The 14,346-nt window shown below is 36.1% G+C and overlaps 1 non-coding gene across 1 annotated transcript; it reads right to left on the reverse strand.

Moving 5' to 3' along the window:
• Positions 1–13,345: 13,345 nt before the first annotated feature.
• LOC116864835 lies at positions 13,346–13,451 on the reverse strand. Its single transcript, XR_004382094.1, has one exon. It is a non-coding gene; the product is annotated as a U6 spliceosomal RNA (small nuclear RNA).
• Between the last annotated feature and the right edge of the window lie 895 nt (positions 13,452–14,346).

The following is a 14,346-nucleotide window of genomic DNA, read 5'->3' on the forward strand; positions in this document are numbered from 1 at the left end:
CCAAAACTAATTCCAGAGCTGAAAAGTACATTAAATGAAATGAAAATTTTACCAGTGGGATTCAGAGGCAGGATGAACAAGCAGAAGGAAGAATCGGTAAACTTGAAGATAAGACGATGGAAATTTAGCGAGTCAGAGGAATAGGAAGAGAGAAGCTTAAAGACCAACATATGCATTGTGGGAGTCCTGGAAGGAGCAAAGAGAGAAAGAGAATATAAGAACAAGACAGAGAGCAAGTGATGGAGGGGGGTGAGAGAATATTTGAAAAATAATGGCTATAAACTTGCCAAATTTGATGAAAGACATAAATATAAACATCTAAAAAGATTAAGGAATGCCAAGCAAGATGAACTCAGAGACCCACAACAAGATACATTTAATCAATCTTTCAAAAAACAAAGAATCCTAAAGCAGAGAAAGAAGTAACTTTTGACCTATAAGGAATCTTGAGGAATCCATTAAGAATATCAGCAGATTTCTTATCAAAACTTTGGAGGCTAGTAGACATGGACAAAATATGTTCAAAGAGCTAAAAGAAAAACTTTCAACAAAGAATCCTGTATCTCTGTCCTTCTGAAGTGTGAGAGAAATTATCAGATAAATAAAATCTGAGGGATTTATTACCATTAGGTCTTCCCTATATAAGTTATTCCCAAGGGAGTCCTGCAGGTTGAAATGAAAGGGCACGAGGGGCACCTGGGTGGCTCAGTGGGTTAAAGCCTCTGCCTTCGGCTCGGGTCATGGTCTCAGGGTGCTGGGATCGGGCCTTGCATCGGGCTCTCTGCTCAGCGGGAGCCTGCTTCCCCTTCTCTTTCTCTGCCTGCCTCTCTGCCTACTTGTGATCTCTCTCTGTCAAAATAAAGAAATAAAATCTTCAAAAGAAAGGACACTAGACAGTAACCTGAAACTATAAGAAGAATGAAGATGTCAAGAAAAGGCAATTATAGAAGCTGGTATTTTTTTCGTAACTCTATTTTTCATTTCTACATAATATGAGATACTAGTGAATTTAAGAAGAATTAATAGTATATGTTTAGGGGCATACTATATAAAGATATAATTTTGTGACATCAGCAACTAAGAGGGATGGGAACAAAGCCAGAAGGAAGCAGAATTTTTGTATGTTTTTGAACTTAATCTGTTATAAATTCAAATAAGAGAGTTTTAACTTTAAATTTTTAAAAATAATCCCCATGGCAGTCACAAAGAATGAATAAATGAAATATAACATAGCAAAGTAATAAATGAGTTAAAACAAAAGTTATCTTTTGAAAGATCAACAAAATAGACAAAACTTTAGCTAGATTAACTAAGAAAAAATAAAAAAGATCTAAATTACCAGAACAGAAATGAAAGTGGGGATATTACTATTGACTCTACAGAAATGAAAATAATTATAACAACTTAATTATATATAAATATATATAAGTATATTTAACACTATATAATTACTGTATACTATGAACAATAATACATCAACAAATAGGATAACCTAGATGAAATAGACAAATTCCCAGAAACACAAAACTAACAATAAAAACATGGAGAAATGGGAAATATGAATAGACAAATAATGAGTAAAATAATTAGGAATTAACCAAGGAGATAAAAATATTACACAATGAAAACTATAAAATGTTGTTGAAAGAAATTAACAAAAACATAATAAATGGAAACACATTCCATGTCCATGGATTAGAAGACATAATATTGCTAAGATTCAGTACTACACAAGGTGATGTACAGATTTAGTGCAATCTCTATCGAAACGCCAATGACAATTTTTATAGAAATAAAAATCCAAAATTCATGTGGAAAATCAAGAAACCCTGACTAGCCTAGACAATCTTAATATGCAGGAACACCCTAGAGGACTTATACTTCCTGATTTCAAAGCAACAGTAAACTTTACTTACTACAAAGCTACAATTATCAAGACTGTATAGTACTGGGATAAAACCAGACATATAGACCAATAGAACAGAAAATAAGAGTACAGAAAAAACTTCAAATATATGGTCAAGTGATTTTTAACAAGGTTGTCAAGACCATTCAATGGGGAAAGGACACTCTTTTCAACACATGATGGTAGAAAAACTGGATATCTTATGCAAAAGAATGAACTTGAACACTTAGCTAATACCATGTACATAAATTAACTCAAAATGTACCAAAGGCCTAAATGTAAGACCCAAAACCCTAAAATTGGTGAAAGAAAATATAGTACAAAAAACTTATGGCACTGGATTTGGCAGCAATTTTTTGGGCTATGGCACCAATAGCAAAAGAAATAAAAATAAGAAAAAAAGAAAAAAGAAAAAAATAGACAAATGAGATTATATAAAAATTTCATTTTATTTCAGATTTCATGTATTTATTTGAGAGAGAGAGAGCACAAGCAATGGGAGAGGCAGAAGGAGAGCTTCAAGAAGCAGACTCCCCACTGAGCAGGGAGCCCAATGTGGGGCTCCATCCCAGGACACTGGGATCATGACCTGAGCTGAAGGCAGACACTTAATCAACTGAGTCACTGAAGAGCCCCAGATTTCATTAAAATTTTAAAACTTTTTGTATCAAATGACACTACCAACATGGTAAAAAGGCAATCCATAGAATGGGATAAAATACTTGCAAATCATGTATCTGATAAGAAATTAATATCCAGAATACAGACAGAATTCTGAAATTCAAAAAACAACAACCAAAAAATAAAAACAAAAAAAACCAAAAACCCAATTCAAAAATGAGCAAAAACCTTGAACAGACATAATCCAAAGAAAATACATGAATGACCAATATTAGTACATGAAAAGATGCTTATCATTAATCATAAGGAAAATGCACATCAAAACCACGAGACACCATCTCACACCCACGAGGATAGTTATCATCAAAAAAATCAGGAATTAACAAATACTAGTGAAGATGTAGATTAAGTGGATCTCTTGGGCTCTGTTGATGGGAATATAAAAGGTTCAGCAGAGTGGAGAACAATAGGACAATTCCTCAAAAAATTAAGAACAGAATTTCCATATGATCTAGCAATTCCACTTCTGGATATATACCCAAAAGAACTGAAAGTGGGGTCTCAAAGACTATTATTCACAGCACCACTATTCATAGCATCATTATTCATAATAAATAAAATGTGTTAACAACCAAATATGCATTGACAGCTGAATAAACAAAATGCGTATACATATAATATTGTTCAGACTTAAAAAGGAAGGACGTTCTGACATAAGCAATAATATGGATGAACCTTCGGGGCATTACACTAGGCGAAAAAAATCAGTAACAAAAAGATAAATACCATGTGATTCTGCTTATATGAGGTAATGAAAGCAGTTAAAATTATAGAAACAGAAAGCAGAATGGTGGCTGTCAGGGGTTAAGAGGAATAGTGAATAGGGAGTTACTGTTTAATAGGTATAGATTTTCAGTTTTATAAAATGTAAAAGTTCTGTAGATGGGTGATAGTTATGGTTGTATAACATTATGAATGCATTTAATACCACAGAACTATACACTTAAAAATGGTTAAAATGGTAATTTTTTTATTTTGTGTACTTTACTACAATTTTTAAAAACTAAAAAAAACACAAAATGAAATTTTGATAAGGTTTAGGTTATGTGAGTGTATGTATTTGCCAAAATTCAGCAATTGTACACCTACAATTTGTGTGTCATTGTTACATTGTTACACAAATTTTAACCTCAAAAGAAACTATAACAAAGACTAACTGCTAATTAATGATATGCATGCTGAATTATTCAGAGAGAGGCATACTAACATCTGTAATTACCGTGAAAGTAATTACTTTAAAAAGTAAGGTGGACAGATAGATAGCGGGAGGCACTAATGCACAAATATGTAAGAAAGCCAGTGCACTGTATAGTAAAACGTCAATAGTAAAATTTAGGCTTTGGGGGCATGGGTGTTTACCAGAAAATTCTTTCAACTTTGTTGTAGGTTTAGAATTTTCATTAAAAATTTAGGAGAAAAAAGGAACTTAAAAAACAAATGGAGGCATTCAAACATATTAGCAGTTTGGGGGCATTTAGTTTAGGAGTAAATAACCCTTCACACTTTAATAGTTCTTGAAGTTGTGTTTAAAACAGAGTATACTCATCAATTTCATAATCATGAGCCATTTTATAATGACGTGTGTAAAACGCTATTTAAGAAGTCATAAAAGAGTACAATATATTTCGGGAATACTGTTATCCATAATAAAAATTAAAGTGTTGGTCTTCTGAATATAAAGTTTTAGTTATTAAGAAAATTCAGTTTGGGGGCACCTGGGTGGCTCAGAGGGTTAAAGCCTCTGCCTTTGGCTCAGGTCATGATCCCGGAATCCTGGGATCAAGCTGCGCATCATGCATCATCGGGCTCTCTGCTCAGCGGGGAGCCTGCTTCCTCCTCTCTGCCTACTTGTGATCTCTGTCAAATAAACAAAATCTTTAAAAAAAAAAATCTTTAGAAAATTCAGTTTTGGTGAAACCGTTTTTTCCCCATTATGCTGACTAAATTAAGTGTATTTCTAAATAAGAATCCTTTTGTGCATTGATCAAACCATACCCATAGAAAGTTTAATTGATTTCCATGCTTTTCAGAACCTCCATTTCCTTAATTCATTTACATTTCTAATAAATTCAACAGTCAACTTGTTTATTTGTTTCTAATCTTTTGCAAAGTGCAAAAAACTTTAATGTAACCTATTTCTTTTTATTTTTTGAGAGTGTGTGTACCTGGGGGTGGGGGGACAGAGCAAGCGAGAGAGAGAGAGAGAGAGAGAGAGAGCGCGCGTGTGCGCGCACTCAAGCCTTAACCATGCTCCATGCCCAGCATGGAGCCCCAGGTGGGCTCGATCTCACAGCCCTGAGATCATGACCTGAGCCAAAATCGAGTAAAATGCTTAACTAACTGAGCTACCCAGGTGCCCTAATGCAATCTATGTCAACATCATTAGGAGTTACTTCAGGTTTAGATTCGTCGGTTATGAAGAATACTCTATGTCTAATCTGGTATCCTCAGAAATAAGGACAGTCTTAAAGGTCTCAATGTATTTAATGAATTCTAATAGTGGAGCTAATGAAAATCTAACATGTTTAGTTGGTTCTCTTATTTGTTGGTCTTTTTAAAATTAAGTGTATGTTTGTGTGTGAGTCTGCTCCTGTAGACAGCTGAATGTGTTCCTTTTAACCTTGAGAGAAAAGAGCAGTGGAAGATGAGTGAACACAATCAGGAAATAGCATAGAATTAATAAATGTGGGTGGAGCTGATGCTCATTTCACAGACCGAATAGTGTGTTTACAGATAAAATGCTTTCAGGTGATTTGCAAAACTAAAGATCTTCCTAAATTCATTTTCTCCGTGCTCTGTAGTAAAACACCCTACTAAAAAGGCCTGCAGCACTTTTTAAATGCAATTTTCCAAACAAAAGCATATGCATGACTTTTCATTTACTTCAGTTTCTTCACATGAAGTAAAAACAAATAGACCTATTGCTTGTTAGCTCTGTGAGCTTTAGCAAGGCATTTAATTTATCCGGGACTCAGTTTGCTCATCTGTAAAATAGAGACGATCAGATAATTACGAGATTTTAACGAGAAAATGTATACAAAAGTGTTTCCAAGCATCTGAATATACAAATATGAATTCATGCTACTATCATTGGTTTTTCACACAGCCAAAGGGTGTATTCCTGATTGACTTATAAAAAGAATTGTTTCATATGTAAACACAGTACTCTAAGCCTAGCCAAGGACTGCAAAAAAGAAATAAATGCAGTATAAAATAAGACTCCTAGTAGCAAGTACCTCGTATTCTTCAACCTCTATAACAAGGTATCAAAGTCAAATAAATGCCTTTGGATCCAGGAAGAGAGCACAATGGTATAAATAATGGCATAAATAAATGCCCAGAAGTATAATGATAGTGTATGGAGAAAGTTCAGGGAAAGGGAGGAAAAAGTATATTCCTTTTAAAAATGTTCAAATTCAATTTTAAATTGCTTGTACTGGCAAACTCACAGTTCTGGAGCTGTCAGAGTGTAGCTCACATATGGTTAAAAATGCGAAATGAAAACACGTGAAATGATAAGAAAACAATGAAAGGCCCAATTCAGTTGATGACTAAAATTCAAGACCCAAGAATAAGCTGGAACATTCAGTAGTCAGATGGCAGAGAGGACTAGCCAGTTACCCTGAAGACTGAATAATATCCAGACAGATGGGAGGAACAGGAAGCAGCTTCTGAGAACTCATGCACAGAGCATGGAATGAATGAGTGCTCCTTAAGGGCCATCATTGCTTATAAAGCTGAGAGATTACTGAGGATAACCAAGAAATAAAGTTGGAAGATAGAACACAAACATAAAGAAAATTGAAAGGAAGCATAAACAGTATGTGATAGGGTATGGGGTACCACTGCATATCTGGGGAAAGAGATATGCAAATGCATTTTTTGCTAAAACCTTTCAGTAAGAAAACTGTTAAAATAAAAATGTAACTGCTTTAGAAGTACTGAGGGCTGAAAACCAAAAAGGGACAAATATTTCAACATGGAAATTTACTGCAAATGAGTAACTTATATGTAATTGATTAATCAATTTTCTGATTTTGATGAACTTATGAAAGGTGTTGAAATGACTAAAGAAATCAGAGTGGGGGGTCAACTGTCTACCATACCCTTTGGGTTTACCCCAATCTATCATGAGCTGCACCTTCTCTGAGCTATTTTACAACTATAAATTGTAGAAAACTGATAGTAATGTAAATACTCTTGTTCAGAGAAAGGCAAATGAATTTTATCTAGAGAGGACTTGATTTCCCCTTAGAAGAAATCACTTTTACATCTATTAAAAAAAAGTAATTTCAGCATGCTTGACTGCCTAAATAGATGTATCAGCTCTCTGCATTCTCCTTTGAATCAGTTTTTAATACTTTACTTGTTCCATCATGTACTAGTTTCCTAGGGCAGCCAAAACAAAGTACCAAAAGCATGGTGGCTTAAAATTTTTCTTCTCACATTTTTTGGAGCCTGAAGTTTGCAATCAAGCTGTCAGCAGGGAGGCACCTGGGCGACTCAGTCAGTTAAGCAACAACTCTTGATTTCTGCTCAAGTCATGATCTCAGGGCTGTGAGATCTAGTTCATCTAAGTCTGTATTTTGCTTTTTTTTTTTTAAGCTATATTTCAACAAGGTAAACATTTTCTAAAAGAAACATACCCCCATTCTTATTATATATTTTCAACAGCTAAAATTCAAACTGTGGGCCTCCTGAAAATAAGCTGATTGTCTTTCATTATTTTATCCTCCCACATACAATATTTGGTACAATAATACGTACTTGAAAGGTCTGCTGGATTTAAATCAAAATGTGGGTATTTTAGTTCATCTCTATGTCTACTTTGTGAACTTACTATGAAGAATCCACTAACCATTTTCCTTTCTTTGTAACAACAAGGCTGGATTGGTCAGGCCCTTAAGAAGGTTACTGCAGAGCTCCAGTCGTGAAGTGACAGGGCCTGGATCTAATCAGAATGGAGGAGAAAGAGCAAAGCTGAGTAAAACATCAGAGAAGGAAAATCCAAAATGTGGTAATAAACACTAGAAAATATAAAGAAAGAATCTAGCATGGCACCAAAATCGAGGAAAATTTTATCACTTTAATGTTCCGGAAGCTTAATTTTCTAATAATGAAGGAAATCAGCATTTTCAGGGAGACTAATAAAAGAACCCAACATTCTAAATCTAGAGGCTCTCAGAATCCAGATGCTACATTTCACAGCATGTTAACTGATTTTCAGAGAAGTTAGGTAGCCAGATTATAAGGTATAGTATAAGGGTATAAGGCATCTAGATTTTCTGTCCAGTGGTCTTCCTAAACCATGCCTTTTCCCCAGGAATATATCTTTGAGTTTTGTGCTATGAAGGGACTTCCTTCACATCAACTTCTCCCAATTATTCCCAAGTAATAAAGAGGACAGAAGAAGCAATTATTCCTTACCCAGATTGTCACACAGTGTTATGAACATGTTTCTGACTATATTGGTGATGGAATCCTGCTCTGCCCTCTTTCTGCATTAAGTAAGCATCTTTTCACCCATCATCTCTCTACTGGCCTGGATCAGTAGAAAGAGCTGTGTGATTCTTTTTTTTTTTTTTTTTTAAGATTTTTATTTATTTATTTGACAGAGAGATCACAAGTAGACAGAGAGGCAGGCGGAGAGAGAGGAGGGAGCAGGCTCCCTGCTGAGCAGAGAGCCCGATATGGGACTCGATCCCAGGACCCTGAGATCATGACCCGAGCCGAAGGCAGAGGCTTAACCCACTGAGCCACCCAGGCGCCCTGAGCTGTGTGATTCTTAACATCTGAAACCACAGTCATCAATCTCTCTGTTTCTCTCCTTCCAGATCCATTCTCTACCTCTGTCTTACGGTGTACCCCAAGTGGTAGACCCTTAGCGAATGCATTACCCAGGTTTTCTGTTTTCTGGTTTCCAGTGTGTTTGCTAAAGGAAGGCATGGCAAGAGATCAAAGTCGGGAAGAGAAAGGAGATACTGGGATAATTTTTTCCTTTCCCTATAACCACATTCCTACCACCTCCTTCACCCCACATCCCCCTGCCCCATCCCGCACACATGTCAGGTCCATGTTTTGTGGCCACTGCTGGCATCCATTCTTGGCTATGGCCCCTAACAATTAACACAGTATCCATTGCTCTTTATGAGGCTTTAGCATATTACTCCCCAGGGGGTAGTAACAGCTTCCCATTGTTGATTTTCTTTAGCAGCAGCTTCCTTATCCCTGCCCACACCTCTGTTATCAGTCCTTTCAGTAAAATCTTCCACTGAGCCCTGTGAATGGAATTGTTTCATGCTGACAAACTGACTGGGGCAGGCACCATTCAATAAAACTCAACATTAGTCAGCACTGAATTTAAATATAACTTAAAGACACGTGTACATAATGGTAAGCCACTTAAAACTAGCTATTTGTGGAATAAAAGGCTAAAAGGCTAAGTCAATGTTTTCTGACAGATTTAATCACAAAATCCCAAGACCTCCTTCTTATTTCATTTATATATATATCCTTCAGTATTCACCACACTCTCTTTGCTCTCTAAAATCTTCTTTCATCTTTTCTATGACCACCTGATGAATCATACATGTCACTATTATAGAGAACCTCTGTAATGGGAGGTCTAAGAATAGCACATGTAGTAACATAGAATTATATACAACACCCTGCCTCTTTCAGGACCATGCAATCACATACATCAGTTCATGTAAGTGGTCAGAGGACCACACAGACTTCCATTCCCAAGTAGTAACTTTTTAGTGAACTGCCTACATATCTATAATATGTATTTCTGGCAACAGTATTAGGTAAAAGCATCTATAAAACACTTAGACGTGGAAAATCATTTTTCACAGCTATACCCTCTGATACATGAGCCCCATGAGTCTCTGGTCAGTTAAAAAGAAAATCAACAGACTTACTTCTGTTATGTTCATACCCTTCTTTTTCTTTCTTTCTTTTTTTTTTTTTATGGAACAATATTTGTTTCTCAGAATCCATTGTGGATTTAATGCTAATATAAAAAAATATATACATAGCCCATGGGGGTTTTAACAAGAAGAAATAATTCAAATAATAAGGAATCTATAAACATTTTTGTTCAGAGTTTTTCCACCCCACTTTGTAACTTCTCAAGGGAGGATATTATCCTACAACTGGAAATGAAAAGAATTCTCACCCTCTCTCCTTAACTTTAACAATGTATAAAAAATCTACTTTTCTGGGCTAGTATTTTCTCAGACAGTTACATTAGAAATTCATTAAGATCCTTTTCAGGGTCTGGATTCTATATTCTGCCTATAAATTGACATTCTTCTCTTCACTGTCCCAAGAGAAGAGCCTAAGGGTTTCTTATTTTCACAGAAGGGAACTGCCTGGGGACAAAGCAGGAAGGGGTTGACTGACAGGAATGCTGCTTTAAATCCTTAGTGTGCCAAATAACTATGCTCACTCTCTCAGTTGTAACACCCTTCATTCTCAAATAGTTGTGGGTGGCCACATGCCACAGAAGGCATGATGAAAGACCTGGCAGCATCTATAACTTCAGGTCTTCACTGTGAAGACTTTCTTCAGACTAGCTCTGTTCCCTCTGTCTTTTTATAATGATGAGGTAAGTCTCTCTGCCAGTTAATGGAAGTCTGAGGAAATGCCCACAGATGTCCTCAGATGGTACCTGAATCTCCTTGTAATCTCCAAGGGGTTTATGTCCATCTTTGACCTCATAAAATAGATAATTACTTCACCATCCTCTACACTTTAGTCCCTTCAACATCTGGTAAATCTTCTCGTAAAACAGCTACTTTTGTTGAGTTTCCAGCCATCACTTTGACTAGCTTTAGTCATCTGTGAGCATTCATTTTTATAGCACTTCTAGCTGTTGCCTGTCTTGACTGCCATCAGTCCTTGCTGTTTCAGTGCACAGCCCTTAAGTCCTGCAGAAATAGTCCTTGCTAGCCAGGAATTCTAGTTTCTGCCTTCTTGGGGCCACTGAGGTAGGAAACCAGGGACGACTACATAGTTTTGTAAGAGGAAAAGGGAATGACACACAACACTATGTCCCCTGGAATCATTTAAGGTGAACAGCTACCATCACTTTTCCCAAGGGCTTTCTACCTCACTAGTTTCTCCAAATCAGACACGGTCCCCAAATACACTAGGAGAGGAGGAAGAATCTGGTGAATCTTCCCAGAGCAGCAGATCATAGAAAACAGCAGGAATTTTAACATTAACTTAATTTTTGGTCACCTACCACAGAAAGGTTGGCTATTGACCCTTGGCAGTTGGCTCATAAAGATATTTTTCCTTTCCTCCTTCCTCCCTCCCCCACACCCTATTTCTCTTTTCTCCTTTTTTAATTCTTTCTCCTCTTTTTCCCCCTTCTGCCTACTGAGCTCCTTTCCCAAACCCTTTCCTTGGGAAATTTCCCTTGGCTTGCCTTCTCTTTTGTCTTACAAATTCAAACTCCCCACACTTTCTTGGATGCTAATGAAGTTCAGGGGAAAAAGAGATGTGTTCCTGCTAACCTCTAAACCACTACCTGAGGTGAAAGGTGGTGAGGCATCCAATAGGATGCTTTCTCATTCTAAATTCACACATTCTCCAACAAACAGGTGGTGATACTTGACCCTGACAAAGAGTACGACCTTTGTTGCTTACTCCCTTAGGACACACAAGCATGGTAGATACCAGTGTTCCAGATTTTTCAAAAACAAACATAAGGCCCTGTTAAAAGAATAAAGCATTTCCTTGATGATAATAGAATTTTCATCAAACTCACAAAAATATAATTATTTGTAATCCAGAAGGATGAATTATTTAAAATTCTATGAAACCTCATAGCCAGCCATTTACCTTATGAAGTGAGTTGTAAAAAGGAAAAAGCAGACCTTGTCTTATTCATCGAGAAACATTTTCCTCTGTGGGAAATAGGATATGGAACATCAAAGTTAGATGTAGAGGTGACTTTTATGATCACTAAAATAAAAAGATTTTACTAGAGTAAAATATAAAAGGTGTTTTGCACATCTGAAATTACTAATAATGAGCCATTAAAATTCATTTCTATCCTATTCATTTACTATCCTTTTGTTCACTAGATGATAGCCTTAGATTTTCTCTCACCAAAACCTTCACCCAGATTTTTTATTTTTTTATCTTGGTTGCAGAAAATATATATGCTTAGAAGTGTTTTCATTTTCCAGGATCTGAGATTCTACCCAAACGTTAATGGCTGTTTGATACATGGTTTAGTGTTATTAATAGCCTCTGTAGTCTCTCCACTGTCCTGAAAATGAGTAATTTGTTGGAGATGGAAAAATGGAGGTATCTTTAGTAATATACTAAGCTATGCTAAAAGCTATTTTTCAGCAGCTCTCCCCAACATTTGGGGTTACAGAATCTCGGCTCAGCTGGGGATGACTTTAGACCAAAACATTTGTTTATAAGGTTTTCCACAAAACACCATAAATCCAATTTCTAATAACCTCAGGGTGCAAATCTAACACACTAGTTGACCTTTATAGCTCCCAGACTTAATTGCAAGAGCCTCTATTCTTAAACTCTGTTGTCTGTTTTATTCCCCATTTCTATTTCCAGTTTTTTTCTTTTTCTAATTGTTCCCCAACAGAAATGAGTCATGATTTGGTAGAATCAAAATGCTCTCAGCCATGGAAAATTAAATAGAAGGAAATCCTGGAATAAATGTTTCTGCTGAGTGGATTTATATAACTGCCACTCCAGTCTCTGTGCAGGGACAAGGGGGTAAGGATTGCACAGAAGGTTGAGAAAGGAGCTTTAACATTAGTTTTCATAAAGGGGCCCAGGGGAGAGAAAACTGATGGAAAGAAATGGATATTATTATAGGGCATCTGCTCTCTGTCCAATCACTTGGACAAGTTTTAAGTCCTCTGTGAAAAATGGCATAGGACCAGGAAAGAGGCTGCTATTTCTAAGAGACACTGAGTAGAAATATTGCTGTTTCTAGACTGAGGTGAAACAAGGCAAAGCAGACTTGGAAAGAGTGTAATTCCTCCTCCTCTGCAAAGAACTCAACACATCTCCAGCCCTACAAGGAGGGACAGCTTTGGACACAGCGTTGGACAGTATCCTTGATGTGCACATTGATGTTCTTATATTCTCAGTAGGCATTTTGCCACCAACCATACTGGTGTTACACTTCTAGAAGATTCACAGAGAGTCAGAACAGGAAGGAAAGGAGTTGATGGATGCCATCTTGTACTGCAGAAGACAGGTGTGTGAATGCCCATAAGGACGTCCCTCTGGTCCCGCAGAAATACCAGAGGAGCTTCATGAGATTTCTGCTCATAAAGTTGGTAAGACTAGACATTTAAGCTCTTAAGATTAATGCAATTTCCTTTTTTGTCCATAAATAGTTTAGGATTGGTGATATTTAGGTTATAATGACCTACCAGCAAAGAGGGTTCCAAGCTGAACAGGAGTTACTCTATTTAGGATGTTTCTATGTGAGAAATTAGTTGAGAATCTTTAAAAGCTTCTCATAAATGTATTTATCACTAGCTCCAATTTCAGTAATTTACTGCAAAAAAAATTACAAAAATTCAGGATTTTAGCTTTTAAAATGCAATGAGAAAAGATGTCAGATTTTGAGTAACTACTAAAACAATTATCTAACTGGAAAAATCTGCCCATGGGAAATGACTTTCAGAAGGAAAGTGGAGTTCCAGATGAACTATGTTGTATCAGAGGAGAATTGTCTCAGATTGCCTATTTTTTTTTTTAAATATGGAATGCTTCATGAATTTGCGTGTCATCCTTGCACGGGGCCATGCTAATCTTCTCTGTATCGTTCCAATTTTAGTATATGTGCTGCCGCAGCAAGCACCAGATTGCCTATATTGAAAACTAAAAAAGAAAACTTTCATGATGGATAACTTCATGATCAGGACCTCTTGCAACAGACTTAAATAAAGACTTAAATAAAAAAAAAATAATGAACCTAATACCTAATATTATCATTTGACATTGATTAAATGCTAGGAAAAAAAATAAAAAGAATATGTTCATACTGTTAGGGCATTAATGTGTTTGTAAACCTTTGCTGTTGGTAATAGGGTATAAAATTAAAGAGCCCATTTTCTGGAAGCAGACTGCTTACATTTAAATTTTATCTCCATCAGTTTCTAATTGGATGCTCTAGGTTTCTTTAGCTGTAAACTAGAGATAGTAAGAGCATCAACCTCACAAGTTTGTTATGTTGTTTAATTTAACTAGTACACATAGAATGCATGCAATACGGTCATATATAAAAACTAAATCAATTTCTTCAAAGAACTTAACAATTATGAATTTTTAAATTAAAGATATATAGACCTTTAAAAATGGTTCTTCTATTGCCAGACCTAAAGCATCATCTTTATTGTAATTTTTTCATAGTAATTAATAAAAAAAGGACATATGCCCACTTTAATCAGACTTGCTTAAGTCTGATACAAAGAAGTGGGACATTCTTAAATATATCTGGCCCAATGAAAAAGGTTAATAGCCAAGATATTTGCAGTAACTCATAAGCAGGCATTCTTGAGTAATGTGTCCTAAAGCACTTGCTCATCTGCCATTACTTGAGAACAGTAGTTTATGGCAGTCAAAAACCTGAAGCTTTCACATGGTCATGGTTATGAATCAGGAAATGGGGAATTAAGCAGAATCAGAAAAGCAGATGTTGACTCTGAGTCAAGAGTTAGTACAAGACCTCACAGAAAGATAGAATGACTCATGGT

This window comes from Lontra canadensis, unplaced genomic scaffold (assembly GCF_010015895.1).
Source record: "Lontra canadensis isolate GAN:19392208 unplaced genomic scaffold, GSC_riverotter_1.0 scaffold6, whole genome shotgun sequence".
Classification (NCBI taxonomy): domain Eukaryota; kingdom Metazoa; phylum Chordata; class Mammalia; order Carnivora; family Mustelidae; genus Lontra; species Lontra canadensis.